Source organism: Triticum aestivum, chromosome 7D (genome assembly GCF_018294505.1).
Source record: "Triticum aestivum cultivar Chinese Spring chromosome 7D, IWGSC CS RefSeq v2.1, whole genome shotgun sequence".
Lineage (NCBI taxonomy): Eukaryota > Viridiplantae > Streptophyta > Magnoliopsida > Poales > Poaceae > Triticum > Triticum aestivum.
Genome location: NC_057814.1, coordinates 368,864,533 through 368,879,859, shown reverse-complemented (window position 1 = coordinate 368,879,859; position 15,327 = coordinate 368,864,533).

Sequence of the window (15,327 nt, the reverse complement as noted above, 5' to 3'; positions counted from 1 at the left end):
TAATATATTTAGTAAAAGCTTTATTTTGTTCATAAGCATGGGGTGAATTTATCAGGGATTGCAACAAAGAAGTACAATCAATCAAAGATAAACTATCATAATTAAAGTCTTGGTAATCCAAAAGAGTGGACACATCGCTAGTTAAAGTTTTGACCTCTTAAAACCCACTTTTATCAATTTTCTCAACAAGATTTTCACCCTCCGAATTATAGGGATGCCTTCTAGCTAAAGTTGACTATTCTTCACTCCCTTTCTTATCAATCTTAATTTTACTAAACAAGGAATCAACAGAAGAAACACCAATCATTTTAAGATCTTCATCACTTTTATGAAAGCAATCACTAGAAAACGCTTTTTCTAAAAATTCTCTTCTAGCTCTAAGCATACGGTTCTTTTCTTACTTTTATCCATAGAAACATAAAGAGCTTTAACTGATTCCTCGACTTTAGGCACACAAATTTTCATCTTGAGATTTTCTACATCATGAGAAATCCTATCAACACTTCTAGACAAACCATCAATCTTATTCAACTTTTCTTCCATTGTAACATTGAAAACCTTCTGATTATTGATAAATTCTTTAATATTATTCTCAAGATCAGAGGTGTTCCTATTATTATAATAAGAAGGGTTACCATAGGAATTACCATAATTATTAGAGGAATTACTAGGAAAAGGCCTAGGATTAAAATTACCTCTATAAGCATTGTTATTGAAATTGTTTCGCGAGATAAAATTCACATCTATGGCATCACTATTTTGCTCAATCACAGTAGACAAAGGCACATCATTAAAATCAATAGGAGAACTTTTATTAGCAACCAATTTCATAAGAGCATCAACTTTTTCACTCAAAGAAGAAATTTCTTCAACCGAATTAACTTTTTTACTAGTAGGAGCTCTTTTGGTATGCCATTGTGAATAATTTGCCATAATATTATCTAGCAATTTGGTGTCTTGACCCAAAGTAATTTCCATAAAAGTACCACCCACGGTGAAATCTAAAAGATTACGAGAAACAAAACTCAGCCCCGCATAGAAATTTTGTATGATCATCCAAAGATTTAACCCATGAGTTGGGCAATTCCTTAGCATCAATTTCATCCTTTCCCAAGATTGTGCAACATGCTCATCTTCAAGTTGCTTGAAATTCATGCTCTTGGTTCTAAGGGAAATAATTTTCGCAGGCGGAAAATACTTAGTAATAAAGGCATCTTTGCACTTATCCCAAGAATCGATACTATTGCGAGGAAAAGAAGAAAACCAAATTTTTGCATGATCTCACAAAGAAAACGGAAATAATTTCAACTTGACAACATTATTTTCCACATCTTTTTTCTTTTGCATATCGCATAATTCCACGAGCGTGTTAAGATGGGACGCATCATCCTCATTAGGAGTACCGGAAAATTGACCTTTCATAACAAGATTCAGCAAAGCGGTATTAATATCACAAGACTCCGCACTAGTGGCGGGAGGAGCAATCGGAGTGCTAATAAAATCATTGTTGTTGGTATTGGATAAATCACACAACTTGGTGTTCTCATGAGTCATTGTGACTATGCAACAAGATTGCACTCAAAAACAGATCCGACAAGAAAACGGTGAACGAAAAAGAGGGTGAATAAAACGGCAAATTTTTGTGAAGTGGGGGAGAGGAAAACGAGAGGCAAATGGCAAATAATGTAAATTGCAAGGAGATGAGATTTGTGATTAGGAACCTGGTAGATGTTGATGATGTCTCCTGGGCAACGGCGCCAGACATTCATTTTGATGTTTGCTTGAACTACGTCGGTATTTCTCCAAAGAGGAAGGGATGATGCAGCACAACAACGGTAGGTATTTCCCTCAGTGATGAGACCAAGGTTATCGAACTAGTAGGAGAACCACGCAACACCATGTAAACAGCTCCTGCACACAAAGAATAAATACTTGCAACCCACCTAAGAGAGGGGTTGTCAATCCCTCACGGGTAAAAAGATAGGTAAAATTGTAGTAGATTGGATAAATAGATCTCGTCGGAACGCAAGATAAAATGAATAACAATAAATTGCAGCAAGGTATTTTTGTATTTTTGGTTTAATATATCTGAAAATGAAAGCAAATAAAAATAGATCGCGAAGGCAAATATAATAAAGAAGAGACCCGGGGTCCATAGATTTCACTAGTGGCTTCTCTCGAGAAAAATAGCAAACGGTGGGTAAACGAATTACTGTTGGGAAATTGATAAAACTTCAAATAATCATGGCAATATCCAGGCAATGATCATTATATAGGCATCGTGTCCAAGATTAGTAGACCGACTCCTGCCTGGATCTACTACTATTACCCACACATCGACCGCTATCCAGCATGCATCTAGTGTATTAAGTTCATGGAGAAACAGAGTAATGCCATAAGAACGATGAAATGATGTAAACAAGATCTATTTATGTAGAAATAGACCCCATCTTGTTATCCTTAATAGCAATGATACATACGTGTCGGTTCCCCTTCTGTCACTGGGATCAAGCACCGTAAGATCGAACCCATCACAAAGCACCTCTTCCCATTGCAAGATAAATAGATCAAGTTAGCCAAACAAAACCCAAATATCAGAGAAGAAATACGAGGCTATAAGAAATCATGCTTATAAGAGATCAAAGAAGACTCAAATAACTATCATGGATAAAAAGATAGATCTGATCATAAACTCAAAGTTCATCGGATCCCAACAAACACACCACAAAAAGAGTTACATCATATGGATCTCCAAGAGACCATTGTATTGAGAATCAAGAGAGAGAGAGAGGAAGCCATCTAGCTACTAACTATGGACCCGTAGGTCTACAATGAACTACTCACGCATCATCGGAGAGGCACCAATGAACATGATGAACCCCTCCGTGATGGTGTCTAGATCGATCTGGTGGTTCTGGAACTTGCGGCTGCTGAATTGATTTTAGTCGACTCACCTAGGGTTTATGGAATATTGGGGTATTTATAGAGCAAAGAGGTGGTGCGAGAAGCCACCAAGGTGGGTACAACCCCCACCCCCCTCGGGGCACCCCCAGGTGCTTCTCCGGCCCATTGGGTGTCTTGTGGTCCACAAAAATTCCACAAAAAGTTTTGCTGCATTTGGACTCCGTTTGGTATTGATTTCCTGTGATGTAAAAAACAAGCAGAAAACAACAACTGGCACTTGGCACCATGTCAATAGGTTAGTAGCAAAAAATGATATAAAATGACTATAAAATGATTGTAAAACATCCAAGAATGATAATATAACAGCATGGAATAAAAAAAAATTATTTATATGTTGGAGACGTATCAGACGGGCATTCCGCTGAGCTTCCTCCTGGGCGTGGATAGCATCTTGTCAACGTCTTGACCCTTGCTCGTGCAAACGACGTGGAGCTTGTGGTTGCTGTGGAGGTCGACGTCGTGGAGCTCCCTGGTGTACCTGCGGCGCTGCTTTTACAGAGCTGCATCCGCCATGGCTCTCCTTTGCTCTCTTGCGTTTGTTCTGGAGAGAGAGGTTAGTGAAGTGGGGAAAAGAAGCTACAATGGGGTTTTAGGGGGACGAACCAGTTGTGTTTTCTCCTCTGCTCTCCTCTGCTCTCCGTGACAGGACGTGGGAGTGGTGGAGGGGGTGGTAGCATGGTGGGGTTCTATTTTTAGTGACGTGGCAACTTTAGAGAGGTTCCGCGATGTGGAGGCCATATTTGTGCGTTGGAATTCCAAAAGGTCGTCGCCTCTTTTTTCATGACAACTTCAGGTATGCTCGCAACTGTCAGAAAATGTGATGATTGTGTTTTCGGTGAATTTTCTTACTAAGTGCACTTCTTGGGTATGTTGATAGAACTGCCTATGTCCATAAATGGTAATGCACGCAACTAATTTTTATTCTTCATATATTATATTAGATCCGATCAGAATTCATACAGATGTACGCACATTACTTTTTCGATGGAGTTCTTTCTTATTTTCTTTTTTTAAGATGATGGTGATGCAACTTTTCTGTGGATGGAGGGTAGTGTGGATAGGTGTATCGGACTCCTTTGCTTAGCTAATAGGGCTGCATTCTTGATTTTAGCCCAACTGCAATGCAGTAGAAAGGGAACTGCATTTCAGAAGTAACAATACTTCCCGCTTCCACGTGACGAACTACATTGTTGTAGGTCGCGGACTGCATTTGTACGTTGACTTGGGGCTTCCTGCATTTTATTTATGAGAGCGAACTGTAGTTTCTCGCAGTGCCCACACACATTTTTTGTGTGGTTGTAATTAATTAAATAAAAATTTCTCATTTTTCTTGATGTTTTGTTTTTGTACTAACTGTGGGCCGTGGTATTTTAACCACTCTAGCGTGTTGGGCCTGTGTTTGGGGATTGATACTGCATTCGGCCCAAGTAGGCCTGCCAGCACGGCTGGTTCCCTGTGCCCTGTGTGTGCACGCTAACATTTAGTCCCACCTCGCCCGCCGAGAGCGCAGCGGACCTATTTATAAGCCCTGGCGAGGCAACGCTCTCGAACTCCTCTGGTTACTTATTTGGGCGCTTATACATTGTGTTCACTGCTCTATCCTCTCTGACCTCTGGGCCCATGTGTACCCAGCCCCATGCATCGTGGCTCAGGACGGGCTCGCCTACTGTGGGGCAGACTTAGTACGAGACTGGCTCGGGCCTGGTTGCACCTGGGTGGTCAATTTTTTCTATATTTTTCCTCTTACGTATTTTTCTAATATAGGGCGTGCACTGCTTAGTAAATCATTTTTGCACTGCATTCATCATGTTTGTGTACTGCATGTGCACACATTTTGCACTACATATGCAGGTGCATTTTTGTGCACTGCATTCGGTCAATTTTTTTAGTGTTTTTCCTCTTACGTATTTTTTTTAATATACGGTCTGCACTGCTTTGTTAGGTCTGTGCGCACTGCATTAGTCAGAGTCATGTACTGCAGGTGCACACATTTTGCACTGCATGCATCCTATTTTGTGCCAATGTTGTGCCTGCTTGTACCAACGTTGCGGACTGCATTGCTTGCATTTACGGACTGCATTACGTGCACTAAGTCTATGCGTTATGCATTGCACGAAAGTGCTTCTTTTGTGCTTCATTTTAATCATGTACTGCACTTCATGCACACACATTGTGAATTGCCTAATATTACTTCTTGAACTGCATTCACTTTTGTTTAGAATGGCCTATGGATTATATTTTTTAGAAATATAAATATTTAATGAGCTGCTGTCAGTGGGTGGGAAGAGCTGCTGTCGAAGTACACCTGTTTTTGGTCCTTTTTCTTTGGTAACATAAGCCTTTATTGATTATCATTCATTCTTGGTAACATAGTTTCATTAACTCTCATTTAATTTTCACTTTCATTTTCTGCGTGCCTAGACCTTTTGCATTCCTCTTCTATAAAATGTAGGCCAACTTCTAACCTTCCTTTGCAGTTCATTTCTCCTCTAGCCGCAACTTCTCTCCTTCCTCCAGCCTCTCTTTATTTCTTTTCATTTTCTAGGTTTTTGTTGCGATGGCTCCAGGCCCCTGTGCGAATCTCTCCTGCTGCGGCCATGGTTGTGGTGTGCCGAAGCACTGTGATTTCTCAGCTTGCTCGCAGGCCTGTCGTCCTCACCGGGGGGGCAAGGTCTTGTGTCGAGCTGGGCAAGCGGAGCAGCTTGCATATGACACAGTATTCACGGAAGGATTGGATATGAGCCACATCAACATTGTTGCATTCTATTCCGCCCTGCTTCGCTGTGGCCTTGGCCGCACAAGTCATTTTGTCCATCAGCTTACGACCACAGACGTGGAGACTCACTACAAGATGGTATTTTTTGCTTCATATGATTTTTTCTTTGTGTCTTTTATTTTTTTGTATAATTCCATACTAGTCTGAACTTCTAGTATTTTAGGGATGCACTTATATTTTTTTATTGAAGTGTACTGCACTGTGTACTTATATCTTGTTTTTATTTTTTTTGCTTGTGTGCATGGAGCTTGTGTTTTAGTTTGCATGGTTACAATACGTGAACTGCTTAGATATTAGATGAGCACTACTAGTTTTCACAATTTTCCTGCTTGTACAATGTGTACTACATGTAGCTATTCTCAAGAACTTCATGATAGTTAGAAGCATAGTACATATTAGCATGTTCCGTACTGCATATTAGCATGTGTTTTATCTGTACTGCTTGGTGGACTGTTGTGCACTTCATCTACCTCATGTCTGTACTGTGTGTAGGTTTTTGCTGCTCTGTGCACAGTATGAGAATTGTACTGCTAGTATTTTCTTCAAACAGTTTTATTATTTTTTGCAGAAAATCCCCCAACGAGCTGTTAGGTATCTCCGTCTCAAGAATAAGGGAATTCTCCAAGTTGTTGTCGGCAATGGACACCTGAAACCAGCCAAGTACCGTGTATGCGTTGATGGGCGGCTGTATCTGCAAAAAGGCTGGAAGGAATTTGTCATTGATAGTGGCCTGAAGTCTCAGCAAGTTGTTGTCCTCAACTTCTTTGAACTCGAGGATTGTATGGTTAGAATCACGTTTGACGTGATTGGTTAAGGTTATGAGGTTGATTGTAATAAGTACTTTTGCGTATCGAACGCTTCATCTTTTGATGTGATTTGTAATAAGTACTTTTGTGATCTAAACCGCTTGGATTATAAGTCAGAACTTCGTGCTGTCTATGAGCTAACTGCATTTTTTCATGGGTTGTGGATCAAAATGTGTTAATGTTTACTCCAGACTCCTATATATATGGTTTACTCTATACATCATTTCTCTCGTATGGTTTAGTTGAAGAACTCATAGTCAGCGGGAAATTTGTGTTTACACAAAACTTAAACTGATACATAAGTCATACAGATAACCAAACTTCTATATATATGATTAATTTATTGAACTGCATCTATTTGGTCGTTAACCTGCTGCTTCTTCACGGTGACTGGAGTGTGTCTAATGTTGCACTTTCTTTTGTTTTTTGTGGCAGTGTTGCTGGTTCTTGTCTTTGCACCGTTGTGTTTGTAGCCCCTCGCGTGCTGGTTGATGGCGGCTTTTGTTTTCCAGCGTTGTGAACTGCAACCTTCTTTGCTCCTCGCGTGATGGTTGATGGCGGCTTTTATTTTCCAGCACTGCGAACTGCAACCTTCTTTGCAACTCTCGTGTTGGTTGATGCGGCTTTTGTTTTCCAGCGCTATGAACTGCATCCTTTTGTGCCCCTACCTGGCTTTTGTATGTGTTGTCGTTCTTAGTTGTTTCAATACAATAGCATTCCCTTGTGTTTTATATCTTTTGTTTGGTGGTCTTGTGGGCATTGCTTCATCATGTTCTTCATCCTCTTCACTCTCTTCTTCCTGTTCCTCCTCTTCTTCATCTGCTTCTTCATAAGCCAATCCTTCTTTAGTTTCATCATGTTCTTTGTTGTTATGGCGCTGCTAGAAGGAGGGTGCGAGAGGGCCGGCCGGGGCCTTTTTCCCATGGTTGGGCAAGATGGAAGGGATTTCCTTCTTAATTCATCTCGATTAGATTGATACATCTCATCCCCTTTAAATAGAGAGGTTTACTTGACTCCCAAGCAAGGCTTACTTGACCCCTAAGCAAGCGACCCTTATCTCTAATTAACCCTAAGACTAACGGGCGATACCGCCAGCCCAGGCCATTAGGCCCATTACGTACTCTAACACTACACCGCACCTGGACATGCAGCTTGTCCTCGAGCTGCAGCCTAACCAACTTATAACCACGACTCGACGCAACACAAACCTAACACCTAAAAACAAGCCTTTTACATCTCGGCTTGTTTTATTACTCTCAACCTGAAATGGACTGGGACGCTTTATTTTGGACCCCTTAACAAAAAGTGGACAGCATCCGCACATTGGACGTGCACGTGTATAGCCACCTGGATCCCATGGACACCATCTGGACAAAAGGAGTGCATGTGTATGGCCACCTGGAAGTGGTCGCAAGAGCGACCAGCAGAGGCACCCTCGCGACGGCCGGCGGAATGTAGTGGTGCTACGCGGTGCGCTCCTGTCGGTGACACCCTGCCTTCTCCCTGCCGGACGGCTGTTGGTCTGCACCGCACAAAGAAGAGTGGAGGGCTTGCGATGGAGAATGACGAGGAGGGGTGCACCCTCCCAACCGCCGATGTCGCAGACTTTGAGGTCGCTGCCCGTGGGGAAAATAGCATGCCCAAGATCCCCGACGCAACGTACGAGATCGAGGTCCTTTGCGCAGTGAAGCGCAGCTGGGAGGAGCGGAAGCTGCAGACCACGCATCTCCCACACACGCCGACACGCTAGGAGGCCACGCGCAGCAGCCTGCAGCCTCACCGCCGCCGACACGTTGCAGGTAGTGTTCCAAGCCGGAAGCGGTGGCGGCGATGGCGAGAACTTGATCTGCTTGATGGGTACGCCCTTGGGAAGCGGTAATGGCGACAACAGGAATGTGATCTAGTGGATCGGGACTCCCGCCGGCACGGTCGATGCGGGGCCGGAGCTGACCTGCGATGGCTGCTGCAGCGGAGCGCCGGGCGCGGCGGAGGCCGCCAGGAGCGGCGGCTGCCACTGTAGCCAGGGCGGGGCGGTGGTGGCGGTGGATGGCAGCTGCAGCGGCCCGGCGAGCGCGGCGGGGACACCCCGAGGAAGCGGCGGGTGCGGCAGAGCGCTGGGCACGGCGGAGGCCGCCAGGAGCGGTGGCTGCCGCTGCAGCCAGGGCAGGGCGATGGTGGCGGTGGATGGCAGCTGCAGCGGCCCGGCGAGCGCAGTGGAGGCCGCCTGGTGCAGCGGCTACCACGACGGCGCGGGGGCGGCGGTGCGCGGCGCAGCCGGGTGCGGCCCATAGGACCCGGCCAAGAATAGGCGGATCTCCTGGACCACTGGGTTAGGTCCCGCGGTGCCTCGGACACCTCCTTCGGGGTGAGGACGGTGGGGGCGGGTGCGACGGAGGATCCCGGCGCGGGCAGGAGCGGGGTGGCGGTCGTGGTGGTCGCCGGAGGCGACGAGGTGACCGGTAGCGGAAGGGACATGTTGGGCGGGGGTGAAGACATGATCGAACCGAAGCTAGCTGATACCAAATTGTTATGGCACTGTTAGAAGGAGGGTGCGAGAGGGCCGGCCGTGGGCCTTTAGGCCCACGGCCGGGCAAGATGGAAAGGATTTCCTTCTTAATTCTTGCTTGATTATATTGATACATCTCCTCCCCTTTATATAGAGAGGTTTACTTGACTCCCAAGCAGGGCTTACTTGACCCCTAAGCAAGCGACCCTTATCTCTAATTAACCCTAAGACTAACGGGCTATACCGCCAGCCCAGGCCATTAGGCCCATTACGTACTCTAACATTTGTCCTCTTCACTCTCTTCTTCTCCACTCTCTTCTTCTTCAACTGCTTCTTCATAAGCCATTTCTTCTTCAGTTGTGTCACCATCTTCTTTTGTGATTTCATCTTTTTCATCTTCCTCATTTTCTGATCTTGTTCTTTTGGGATAGGTTCTTGAATTGTCTCTTCCTCTTCTTGCAGATGCTGCAACGTCTTGGTTTCGTCCATTTTTTAGTGTTGTCAGTGGAGTCTCTGTTTGGTTGTGCATTGATACGTCTCCAACTTATCTATAATTTTTTATTGTTCCATGCTGTTATATTATCATTCTTGGATGTTTATAATCATTTTATAGTCATTTTATATATTTTTTTGGTACTAACCTATTGACATAGTGCCAACTGCCGGTTGCTGGTTTTTTGCATATTTTTTACTCCCTCTGTCCGGAAATACTTGTCATCAAAATGAATAAAAGGGGGTGTATCTAGATGTATTTTAGTTCTAGATACATCCTTTTTTGGCCATTTTGATGACAAGTATTTTCAGACGGAGGAAGTACACCACAGGAAATCAATACCAAACGGAGTCCAAACGCAGTGAAACTTTTTGTGGATTTCTTTCGGACTAGAAGACATCCAGTGGGCCAAAGAAGCACCTGGGGGCTGCACCGAGGGGAGCACAACCCACCAGGGTGCGCCTGGAGGCCCAGGCGCACCATGGTGGGTTGTGCCCACCTCGGGTTTCCCTCGGACCGCCTCTTAACTCTATAAATACCCCAATATTCCAGAAACCCTAGGGAGTCGACGAAAATCAATTCCAGCCTCCGCAAGTTCTAGAACCACCAGATCCAATCTAGACTCCATCACGGAGGGGTTCATCATGTCCATTGGTGCCTCTCCGATGATGCGTGAGTAGTTCTTTGTATGCCTATAGGTCCGTAGTTAGTAGCTAGATGGCTTCCTCTCTCTCTTTTGATTCTTAATACAATGGTCTCTTGGAGATCCATATGATGTAACTCTTTTTGCAGTGTGTTTGTTGGGATCGGATGAACTTTGAGTTTATGATTAGATATATCTTTTCATCCAAGAAAGTTATTTGAGTCTTCTTGATCTCTTATATGCATTATTTCTTATAGCCTCGTATTTCTTCTCCGATATTTGTGTTTTGTTTGGCCAACTTGATCTATTTATCTTGCAATGGGAAGAGGTGCTTTGTGATGGGTTCGATCTTACGGTGCTTGATCCCAGTGACAGAAGGGGAACTGACATGTATGTATCGTTGCCATTAAGGATAACAAGACGGGGTCTATTTCTACATAAATAGATCTTGTCTACATCATGTCATCATTCTTATTGCATTACCCTGTTTTCCCATGAACTTAATACACTTGATGCATGCTGGATAGCGGTCGACGTGTGGAGTAATAGTAGTAGATGCAGGCAGGAGTCGGTCTACTAATCTTGGACGTGATGCCTATATAATGATCATTGCCCGGATATCGTCATGATTATTTGAAGTTCTATCAATTGCCCAACAGTAATTTGTTTACCCACCGTTTGTTATTTTTCTCGAGAGAAGCCACTAGTGAAATCTACGGCCCCCGGGTCTATTAATTATTATATTTGCCTTCGCGATCTATTTTATTTGCTTTTATTTTCAGATCTTTTAAACCAAAAATAAAAAAAATAGCTTGCTGCACTTTATTTTATTTGGCGTTCGACATATCAAATTATTACAACTCTCTCACGTCCGTTTGCCAATTTCTGGCGCAGTTACCCGAAAGGGATTGACAACCCCTTTAATACGTCGGGTTGCGAGTATTTTGTTATTTGTGTGCAGGTGCTATTTACGTAGTGTTGCTTGGTTCTCCTACTGGTTCGATAAACTTGGTGTCATCACTGAGGGAAATACCTACCGTCGATGTGCTGCATCATCCCTTCCTCTATGGGGAAATACCGACGTAGTCTAGCAGACATCATGCATCGCCATGTCCATGGTTTTCTTGTTCATGTCTTTTTTACATGTCCTGAAATTGTGGCCGCTGATTTCATTACACGTCTTGCACCTGTTTATTCCCACTGGCTGACCATCACTGTCCAGCTCAGGCTGTGGCTTACTATTTTTGTCATCACTTTTCTCCTTGCATGCAACCTTTTTTTCGGTTGCATCGCCCCCTTTCTTCCTTCCTCTTGTGTTTGAAACAAGTGGTGGAAGAATTGTTTCTTTTTTGATTGCACCAGTTGCGCTATGTTCGGTATTTTCTACTTGCTCGGTATTATTGTCATGCTGGGATTTCTCCGCTTGCTTTATTTTTGCTTCTTCTTCTTCTTCTTCTTCTTCTTCGTTGAGCACATCAACTTCCTTGATCAGTGCCCTCATACCAGACAACGCTCTATGGCACCTAGCGTCGGACCTTGTCGCTCTGTTTGCAAGGTCCATTGCTGTTTCTGTCAGCAATTTTTTATGGCAAAAAAGCAAACTTCCATCTGGTGTTGTTTGTTCATAGTCTCTTCTATCGAACGTTGCATTTGATCTTGCGTTCCGGGTGTATCTTTTCATGATGTACACCTCAGCAATCTTGAGTACTCTCAGGTGAGAAAGCATGCATAGCACATGGACGCAAAAGAGCCCTGCAGACAACACATGTTTTCTTTTGTTTTGTAAGTGAACTGCATGAAATTAATAAACACTTTTTTGTTATTTGTTCATTTAAGGAAGTGAACTTCACTTGGTTTTGTGAATTACTCATGCATGTGGACTTTTAAAGTTCAGTAAGTGAGCTTTCATGCATGACTATCAGAAATTAGGATTTTTTTGCTAGCGAGTCACACCTGTGTGTGTCCAGAGTTTGCACACACATTCGTAGACACCTTTCTCTTCATCGGCGACCACTTGGAAATTATGCCTTGCCAGTAAAATGCATCTGATCTGTTGTAGTGGTGTACGAGGTACTTTGTCGGGTTCTCAGGGCACCGTTTTGTTCTGAATGCAGTGCTGCGGTAGAGTGTTTCTTTGAAATCTGCAAAAACTGCCCTTGTATACACTTTTCATAGCTGAACTTCGAACCCAAACTGGGTTGTTGTCTTTACCTCTGACTGCATGATCAGAAATGCAGCGTTACAAATCAGAGAAATCAAAAATTTGTTTGTTTTTGTAGTTATATTTAGCAGTTTTTTATGGACATTTTATTTACCTCATTTCCTACTGTCTCTGCGTGCTCGATGGCCTTCCTCGTCTGAATGCACTTGTCCACCTGTTGAGCAAACATATGGAGATCATGCTTCTCTTTGGCAAAGTTTTTCTTCAATATGCGGTTCATGCTCTCGCTTCTCTGCGTGGAAGTCATCCGAGCACGGAAAATTTCCTTGTAGTAAGCCGAGATCTACTCGTGCCTGTCATCCCACAGTGAATTCATCACTTCGTCTTTTTGCAAGTTGTATTTCTGCATGAGGTCCTTCCATGCCTGTTCAGATTCTGACAGAATTAGTGGGTGGTTCAGCACCGCAGTGAGGTCATCCTTGAGTTTCTCGTGCGCCTTATACAGCAAGGCGAGGTAGTCTTTGTACTTCTTCATGATATGCCACTGACACAACTTATGTAATGTATCTGGGAGGATAGTTTTTAATGATTCCTTCATCGAAGAACATTGGTTTGAGAAGGCACAATAGTGTTTTTTATTAAGTTGTTTGTGTGTAAGAAAGACGGAAGAAATAGAAGTGTACCAAACAAACATAAGTATACATGTGTTGTTTTTTTGTACCTGTGAGGATGAAGATTGGCGGCTTGTTGTTCATACACCTCAAGAATGTTTTGAAAACCCACTCGAACGACGGTATTGTTTCACCTCCATGAGGGCGACAGCAAATATGGTGCTCTGTAGATGATGGTTCACTCCCATGAAGACTCCCAACGGCATGTGGAATTTGTTAGTTTTATATGTCGTGTCAAATGCAACGCAGTCTCCAAAATCTTCATACGATCATTTGCAACTTGCATTTGCCCAAAAGACCTTTCTTACACGATTATCTGCATCAACTTCATAATCATAGAAGAACTCTGGGTTTATGTTCTGCATCTTCTCAAAGAAATATAAAAGTTTCTTGATGTCATCTTGGGAATCTTCTCTGGCAAACTTCTGTTTCCTGCATTTCAAATGCAGTGCAAACTCATCTCATCAAACAGGAAATAATAGCCGACAGAATGCTCAAGCGATATGCTCTGTGATGTGCTTACTTGTTGACCCAGTCGCGGCTAGTATGTCCCATGTACTACAGACCACCGGACATACGCGACAGCGTTGACATCATATGTGCGTGTGTGTTGTTGTCCAGCTGCATGTCCTTCACCAACTGGTCAATCAAAGGATCATCTCTTTTGTGCGAGCGCATGTGCAAAAGCATCCTGGGGCTTTCCAGCATCTTGTGATTGTGGTTGAGTTCAACCATTTCTATCACAAATTTGCCATCCTTCCTCTTTTTGACTCTAATTTTTGCCTTGCAACCAATCCTTTTTGATGTCTTCTCACGTTTCCGGTCATAATCTGACACAGTCTGCTTGTGTGTCCCTTCTCTTGAGTAGACAGGCATTTGTCTTGTGTTTTCCCCTCTTGCTTATGCCAAACCCTGCATATCTTGCATAAGTGTTGTAAAAGTCCCATGCTTTGCCGTACGTGGTGAACTTCATTCCAGCGGCAGGTATGAGGTTCGGCGGCATGTTTTTATCTTGCATCAAGTGCAGTGCTCTATGAGATAAAGTGTTATGTTATGTTTAAATACGAGGAGTGCATACGAGTTTAATAAAGCACTGCAATGTTCCTAAGTTTTCAGAAGAATCGACTGTATTAAATGTTAGGCCAAACCTCACAAGAATAATCAGTGTGCACTGCAATGTTATCTGAATGGACTGCAAATATTATTATTTTTTCAGGGCATTAACTTACATGTGTGTTATGTCGTTCATCCAATGGCATTTGCAGCTCGCCGGGTTGTATTGGACATGGTGGGGTTATAGCAGATCTGTGTAGTTGAGGATCTCGCGGCGGCAATAGTGAGGAGGATTTGTACCTACCGTTGACTTCTGACCGAGGCACCCTTGGTGGTTGCAGTGTCGAAGTTGATGCAGCAGGTCTACTTGGAGCTCTGTTTTTTGGTGCAGCAGGTGGACAGTGAGCTCTATTTTGTGGTGCAGAAGGTGGATGCGGTGGTAATCCAGTGTTGTCACGATGTCTCACTGGATTGGTTTGAATTGTTTGGAGCAACAGCACATCATCATAATCATCATCTGCTGCACCATCATGGTCAACAACATCATCATTGTCTTGTCGGACATGCAGTCCAAATGTAGTGAACTCGTGCTTGTACTCTGGTTGAGAACTGTTATTGGCTTATCTTCATCATCCTGCCGGTGTGTACCCTCCCACATGAAGGTGACATCGTCGTCATCTTCGACTACCTCTTCTTCCTGAAAAAATATTCTTCTGGAGAGTATTGCACGCTGCTTGTTGTCGTGAAGAATCCTCGAGGAATTTCAGGAGTAACCCAGCCAGTGTCTCTTTCATAAGAAGCTTTACTCTTCTGAAAGTTGTTGTTCCCTGGGTTGTTAATTATGTGTGGCTTTTTGTATCTGTTGAACGTCATTTCCTCCACAAAATGGTCGAGCTCCATTGTCAGGTAAAATGAACTGAATCACACAAACTGCAATGTGTCTGAAAGGGTACTAGAAACTAATGCACGCGGAGTGCATCATCCCGCATGGTGAATTGAAGTAACCGCACTGCATTATTGTCCATAGTGAACCTAGACAACTGTACTGCATAACCGAGCAAGCATACTGTATAACCGAGCAAGTGCACTGCATTTTTTTTCATGGAGAACTGAAGTAACTGCACTACATCATTTTTGGAGGCGTATTGGATTGCGTGTACTACTTTGTCTGGAATAAGTAAACTGAGATAGTTGACGAAGTGTACTGCTTACCTCGTGTTGCAGTGCTTTCTTACGTTTGGAGGAGGAAGTTCC